Here is a 7,569-nt window from a genome sequence, read left to right as displayed (position 1 = left end):
AGAAGGTAACGAACGTACTTTATGCAGGACATTTAAATTGACTTTCTATTCTAATTCTTTATTAAGGTGAAATATCAACTACAAAAAAATTGTAGTTTCATCGATTGGCGCAAGTTTTGTATTATTGGAAGTATGATAGGGAAAAAAGAGTCTTATTGTAAAGCTATTTTACTTACCCATATCCTGCTCATGCACTTGGCTCAAGTTACTGGTTAGATATTTCTTTGATTTTCTGCATTCGGCCTCACAGCTTTCGCCATCTAATATTTAATTTACTACTGTCTTTATTATTTTCATTGGAGTTTTGTGCCTTATTATCAAATAATATCAATCTGGACTTCAGAAAACATATTTACACTTGTATATTATGTGGTATGGTTTGAAATACACTTTCTTTTTCTATCATTTTCAATTTAGTATAATTGTTGATCCTTATAATGATCCTATGCCGTAATTCCTTATGGTCAATATGGGAATTCTTCTTTTCATCTTACATCGCTATTGATGTAGATCTTCATGTTCATATTACTACTAATGAAAATGAGTTTTAGAGATAGCCCGCACCGATTATGATTTAAAACAAGCAGATTTATAATCACCAGTTTTATAAATTTGTTCAGCACGGTACAATTAATTCTTTAGGAATGCTTCAATTTTAATATTGTTAGTTTCTACATTCCACCAACTTAACTCATTTAGGAAAATCTTAGTCTTGTATTCATGATTTTTTTTCAAGCGGAGTGATCAGATTTGCAATGATATTTTGATTGATTAAAATTTTCTATTTATTTTTAGACAATTCGTAACATGACAGCTATTATTTGATCACGCATGTATCTAAAGTGAAACGATGGAATCTATTTGCAGTATTATAGCAATTATTAATAGGATGTAGTAATATCTCGAAGTTGGTGTGTCATTCTAGTTCTTGCAATCTAACTTCTGGTAATGGATATTTTAACAGATGAAAATTTGATACGGACATTCCTTTATACCGTCACTTTAAAATTATGCTGGTCCTAGTAAAAATAATAATTATCTAGCAAGAAGTTCTTTCTTCGACTGGTTATATATTATTTTTGCTACTAGATTCTAGTTTGAAATGATTTAAGATGAAGCCATTTCATATAAAAACTTTTCACGTATAAGGTATCATTGTTTTCATATCAGTAGTTATAGTGTTGTTTAAGTTTATGTCGCCTTTAAACATCTTGAAACAATAGCAAATATCTGTAGAGCGATAAATCATAAATACTAAGAGATAATGTACCGATAACAAGGTCTGACGACATGTAAGAAATTAAAGCTTTATGACAAGTTTGTGATCAATATTTTAATTGTTTTCTCTTCGAACCTAATCCAATATAGTCCATCTTTATATCATAGAATGCCAAGTCTTCAATGTATGATCATGATAATTTGTAATTGATTATTATCAATTTACTATGTGGAGCTAAATCAATCATAAGATTTTCTAATCGATAAGGTAAATTATCAAGCTAAAGGAAGGATAGAAGTCTATTTAATTTGATCAAAATAGTTTACTACTTTACTTACTAAGTTAAAAGGATGCTAAGAGATAACTAAATCGTCATGGATTTTTTTAATCAATATCTTCAAGTCGACTACAGTATTAAAATTAACTGAAATTACCTTTATATCTTTTAAGAGATTATTGCGATACGATATCTAACTATAATCTTTGGAACAATTAGTCAGACTATTTCTAATCGATAATTTATGAATCAAGGGTGATTTCAAAGATTTTGCTACTTGATTACAATATTTCCGAATAGATAATTTAAGTCGATGCTGTCTTGTTAAGTACCAACTCTAATTACGATATTTATAGCCAATACCTTTATAGCTACAGCAATATCAAAGCTTCAACTAAGATAATCACAATATCTTCGAATTTTTTAACTTTTAGAAGAGCTAGAATACGAGGTTTTAGCTCAATAAATCACTATATTTTCCAAGTATCACTTCGTTACTACTGCATTTAAATCTAACTAAAATGATGTATTGAATATCCTAATCGTATGCATGATGTTAAGAGAATTCTTGTTGTCAACTAAATTGATCATGGTATACTTTAACCAATTAAGAATGAAACTTTATAGTGTGCTATCAAGATGTTAATTAAATTGAAACCTATGATATATTCCCTAATGGATAACACCCAAGCTACCGTGGTGTTAAGCGTTGATTTATAGAATGATTCCGATATTTTCTTATGACATTTGCCATTACATACCCAGTAGCTGAAGGACTTTAAGTATTGCCCAATTTTATCAAATTTTATTTGACTGTCACAAACCAGCTTCGTGACAAAGATAACGTATAGCAAATCTCTAAATCACTATAGTCTTGGGAATTCAGTATCCCTTAACTATCTCACAAGAATTTAGACGCCTTTGCTTCTACGTTAAACAACTATAGAACTCTTCTTTATTCAACTATTTGCCGAGCTTAAATACTCTTCAGCAGCAGCTATCATGTATCAGTCATAACAGCAGTTCTTGAAATTTAGTTCATATTGTATAGCTAAATTAATACAGAAATTATTCATAATCTTAGACATGTACTGAACGATTCTAGATAATTAGATTACAGTATGTCCATACTCAGAATTATTTATAGTATCATCTGTAACTGAATATCTTCAGGATATTCATCACAAACGTTACATGGCATAACATTATAATCAATTAACATTAGTTACCGTATAAGAACTCTTACTACAGTACAGTATAATTTACTGTAATAAAATAATAACTATCGTAGTTCTTACTGTAAGTCATTATTAGTTTTCTCCATATATAAATGTTTACCACTAAATTTAATCAATTACTCTTCACGGCGGTTCGTACCGTGACATTGACATACGACTAGCTACAACAATTCATGTCCGTAGCATAAAATTAATTTCATTGCGATATTTCTATATCTGTCACAAAACAGCTTTGCTACAAGATAACGTAATGTACGATCAATAAGTCAATTCCTTGAACCACGTATCAAGGAACGATATCTGCACTATCACAAACACTTTTGCTCTACTAGCAGACTACACGAAAACTTAAACGACTCGTATTTTACGTTAAACACTAAGTTTGAGAATTCTATTTATTACACGATATACTGCATTTATATACTATTCCTCAATAGTTCATGAGTCATAGTTAGTACGATTAACTTTGGAATCATTTACTGAATTAGATATTAATTACAGCTATTGCTTCCTTAATGCAGACAACAGTATTTACGAACATAGACATGTAATGACTAATACAGAATAGTCAGATTACGATATGTCCTATCACGGAACATTTCCTCGATAACTTACAATCTACCATAAGTAAGTTACAATCGCAATGATTCGAACTGTAAGTAGATGATTTGCATTCCTTATTATAACTATTAATTTCAGTATGTGTATAAGTGTCACTGTGATAAAAAGTCAGTGCTATATTAAAACACAGTATATCCAAATTAGAAGTTAACTAAATAAGGATAGTCTAACAGAATTATCCAAACATAGATAATTCTACTCTAATACAGTATATAACTCTGTCACAATATCATAATTAAATTTAGTAACTATCAACCTTTAGTTTCTCCTTGTGGCTATGTATTAGTAGCAAGTATGGCGATTTTCATAACAACTCTATCACTAGTACAATGCTCGTGATATTTGACAATTTTAGTTTCGGTCCGCAACTTCTTACGGCACTGTTCTGAATAATAATCAAACTGAGCTGTCCAACTACGGTACTGTGGCCGAATTGTTTGATCTTCTATCAGTCGTTACCTTTTCAACTTACAACATTTCAATCCGATGATGGATCAACTTTGAACGCATTTTAACTTTTATGTTAGTTATTTATTACTATAGTAGTTAGATTGATATTGTTTTCACGCTTTATTCTAATCTAAAATTAAATTATTTCATTCTCTTTAAGACGATATAATTTATGAACGTAAAATATATTTTTACTAATGGTGAAAAAGTTCTTTATTTTCAATTTCGCTTAGTATTCTTTAAAATTTGCAGGATTTTCATCCATTAGCAGAACGTATTCTGGGCATAGCTATAATTTATTAATAGAATTCAATATGCTAGGATGATTATGTCTAGATTTGTCACAACCCTCACTTGTGGCAAAGGAAAGTAAAGAACTCTAGTGTAGTTACTTAAAACTTGGGCTATTTCTCCCAGTACTTTCAGTTTCTATGAGAGAAGTATTTGAGAACTCGATTTCTCGGCTGATCTCCACAGACAACTGACTAATTATTACACTATTCTTCACGATATGAGTCTTGCCGTTTCTTGAGCAATTACCTACTTTATTCTACAAACACACGCGCTTAAATAGGTTTCTACAGTGAATTCCAATATTAACGAGTGAGAATTCATGCTTTGCAAGTTACATTAATTAGTATAATACCATTACTAAATATACATGTCGATATCCTCAGACTTAGATAGCTACAAGCTATCAGGTGTTAAGACGCTTAACCTTCGTCCATATACAGCTCAATTTTTAGAGATTAACATACCTTATAAACCTACAGTAAATTAACTGCTAACAACTTCTATTTTTATCTCATTCTACCATCCTATTATCAGCTACAAGCGCATTAAAACATAGCACATAACCTTATTTTATCTATTCATAAGCATTCATTAATTTATAGTTACTTAATTAGTAACGGTGTACCGTGACAAGATTATAAAACGGTGTTAAGTTAACTATACGGTTTCAATCGATAGAGAAAGAAATAGCTAACCAAATTATGAAAATCTAAAATGGCTTGTAGTAATTAGGCATGTCGAAAGACGGCTCTCATTTTCTAATCCATTAGTAGTTGAAGTGGTGCTTCCGTTCCTGAAAATATAGTTCTTAAATGTACTAATTAATGATTGTAAAGTATTCCGAGGAACTAGTTGTGCTTGAATTATATCAAATACATATCTCTTAATTAGCCATTCAGCTAAAATTTGTGCTATTGAAGCTCAAATTGCTAACAGAAACTATAGCTAAATCATGGAGGATGGTGATTAAATGATAGAAAGATTTCTAACACAAATAGATTTAGCAGATCTAACTGCTCTTACATATTTTCAATTTCTATACTTAGGCGACTCAAAAGATATATCACGAAAGATTTTTAATTTTTAGTATATTTATAGCATAGTTGGATACTGACTTCCTGTACTATAAAAGACAATCGGCCTTATTAAAATCCTATCCTTATTCATAAAATCCTTTTACTATCGAAAATTTATGATATAAAGTAATAATTAGACTGTACCGTGCTCAGCCAACACAATCTATTATATTATAGAATGCCTACTCATAATATAATACAAATTTACAACGGATATATCACTCGCTCAGAATCTATTTAAATTCCGTAGACGAATAATAATATACTCTTTCAATGACACCCATAGTTTTTTCAACGATTGAATTATGCAAATCTATAGGATAACATCAAATATGACCCAAAACCCTTTTAAAATAAAAGCAGGGAAAATCACTAGATTGTATTAATTTCCTCGTTCTCAGGCGCGATATATTTGTAGATGCTGTTATAAAAAAGTGCCTTTAATTTCAGAATTCGATGCAGAGCCAAATATAATACCTTAACTTTTTTCCATTCACGCATATCTTGCTGGTACTTACTATTGTATATTTGGTACCGTAGCTTATATCATGCCAATAAATCGGCTGCGATAAATGTCAATGACTAAGTTAATTTGAAAATTATGCTTAATCTCTTTTTATTTTGTGATGGAAATATTTTCTGTCTATCTGATCAAAGCATCCTTTCAAAAACCTTTTATAAAATTATACTAAACAGCAGATAGTCTTGGGACCGTTCCATTTTATTTTTAAATACACTGGTATCATAGAAATGTTTATCAAACCATACACGCAATAGTAACGTTGGAGAGCTTGAAAGTTATTGATAATTTATTTTGTTTTATTCAGAAAATATTACCCATATGTACAATTTAAAACTCCACTTTTATTTATCAAAGCATTACGTCGCACATGATGTAATTTGAAATTACTGCTATTTATAGTACTGAAAATGGATACCCATTTAGGAAATACTTTATGTAATTTCTGTGCTTGGATTTTTATGCTCCTTAATCTATAATTGATGAAAAGGGTTGAGATAATGTCTAAATTATTTCTAATTTCCATTTGTTGTCTTGAAAGCATTGCTACTAGCATGATTTAGAATATTGCTCCCAGTGTTTTATCATTCAACTAATACCTGAGATAATGTCTGCTATTATTCCTAAATATTTTTCATATCCGCGTATAATGAAAGTGTTTATTAATAAACAGGAAGTACCGTTTACACTTCATCCCATCACCTGAAAGTAATAAGACACAATAGTCGTTTAATTATTTCTAATTTATGTTATTGCATTTTCAATTTCATAGCTGTACGTAATCTAAAATATTGCCAAGAGCTATTAATGATATATAATATATCGAAGATAGTAAAAATTATTTCTACCTTTCTAAGCATGTACGTATCTAGGAAATATTCATTAGCTCCGTAAATAGAAAAAAGTCAACGATTACCGGATCCTTAAGTAGAATAAAAGCAATCGAAATATTTTTAATTATCTCAAATTACTATTAGTTAATTTTGAATTTACTGACTGCTATGCGTAGTCAAAAATTTCGAACAAAGTCGTAATTTTATGCTACCGATTATGATCTTGAAGTTATTCCTTCCAATATTTATATTACAGATTTGGAATGAATTAAAAGTATTCCTACACTGATCACAATTTGTCTCCCTAACTTAAATCTAAAACAACTTTTCGTAGTGTTTCATAAAGAAATAACCGGAATATCTTTTTAATTACTGCCACATTTTATACGTATACGTATTTTATAAATTATATTTTACTATAGAAGTTGCTGTTCGCATAGTTCGATCTATAGTTTAGTATATCACTTAAAGTTGTCATCTACTTAATGAGATAGACAGAAAACGGTTTAAGGTTATATTAGTTTGTTAAGAGATACAAGCTTATAAATATCTTTTAGGCTATTCGTCTCACTTTTACTCTACCTTGTATTATAGTACGCAAATCTGCTCAGTCTAATACCGCAATTTGATGACGATGCATTTATCATATACTTAGATTTCATTACATACATCGATGGCATTCTGCAATAGATTAGACAGAATTTAGCATTATTGGCTGCGGCTAATGATTTTATTAGCAGAGATGTCATTATATATTCAAATCGCTAACTATATGCGAACATTATGATCTAAAAGTATACAGAAATTTTTGCATTGCTTACGTTGCTTATCCTATTGAGAGATTCAATTTATGCATATTGTTTCAATATTACGTCATAATGTCATCTAGAGCACCTTAAACAAATTTTAATTTAGTCATAGCAGTGGTAGAATATTTATTGCACAGTCAGTATTTACAGTATGTAGTCACTAGCTTAATCCCGCACATAATATAATCGACTACCGATAATTCGTTAAGAGGTTACAAGAAAATGTAATTGC

This window comes from Trichoplax adhaerens, genomic scaffold (assembly GCF_000150275.1).
Source record: "Trichoplax adhaerens TRIADscaffold_1 genomic scaffold, whole genome shotgun sequence".
NCBI classification, from domain to species: Eukaryota; Metazoa; Placozoa; class Uniplacotomia; order Trichoplacea; family Trichoplacidae; genus Trichoplax; species Trichoplax adhaerens.
The sequence above is the reverse complement of the archived record's forward strand: the minus strand, read 5'-3'. Positions refer to the sequence as shown.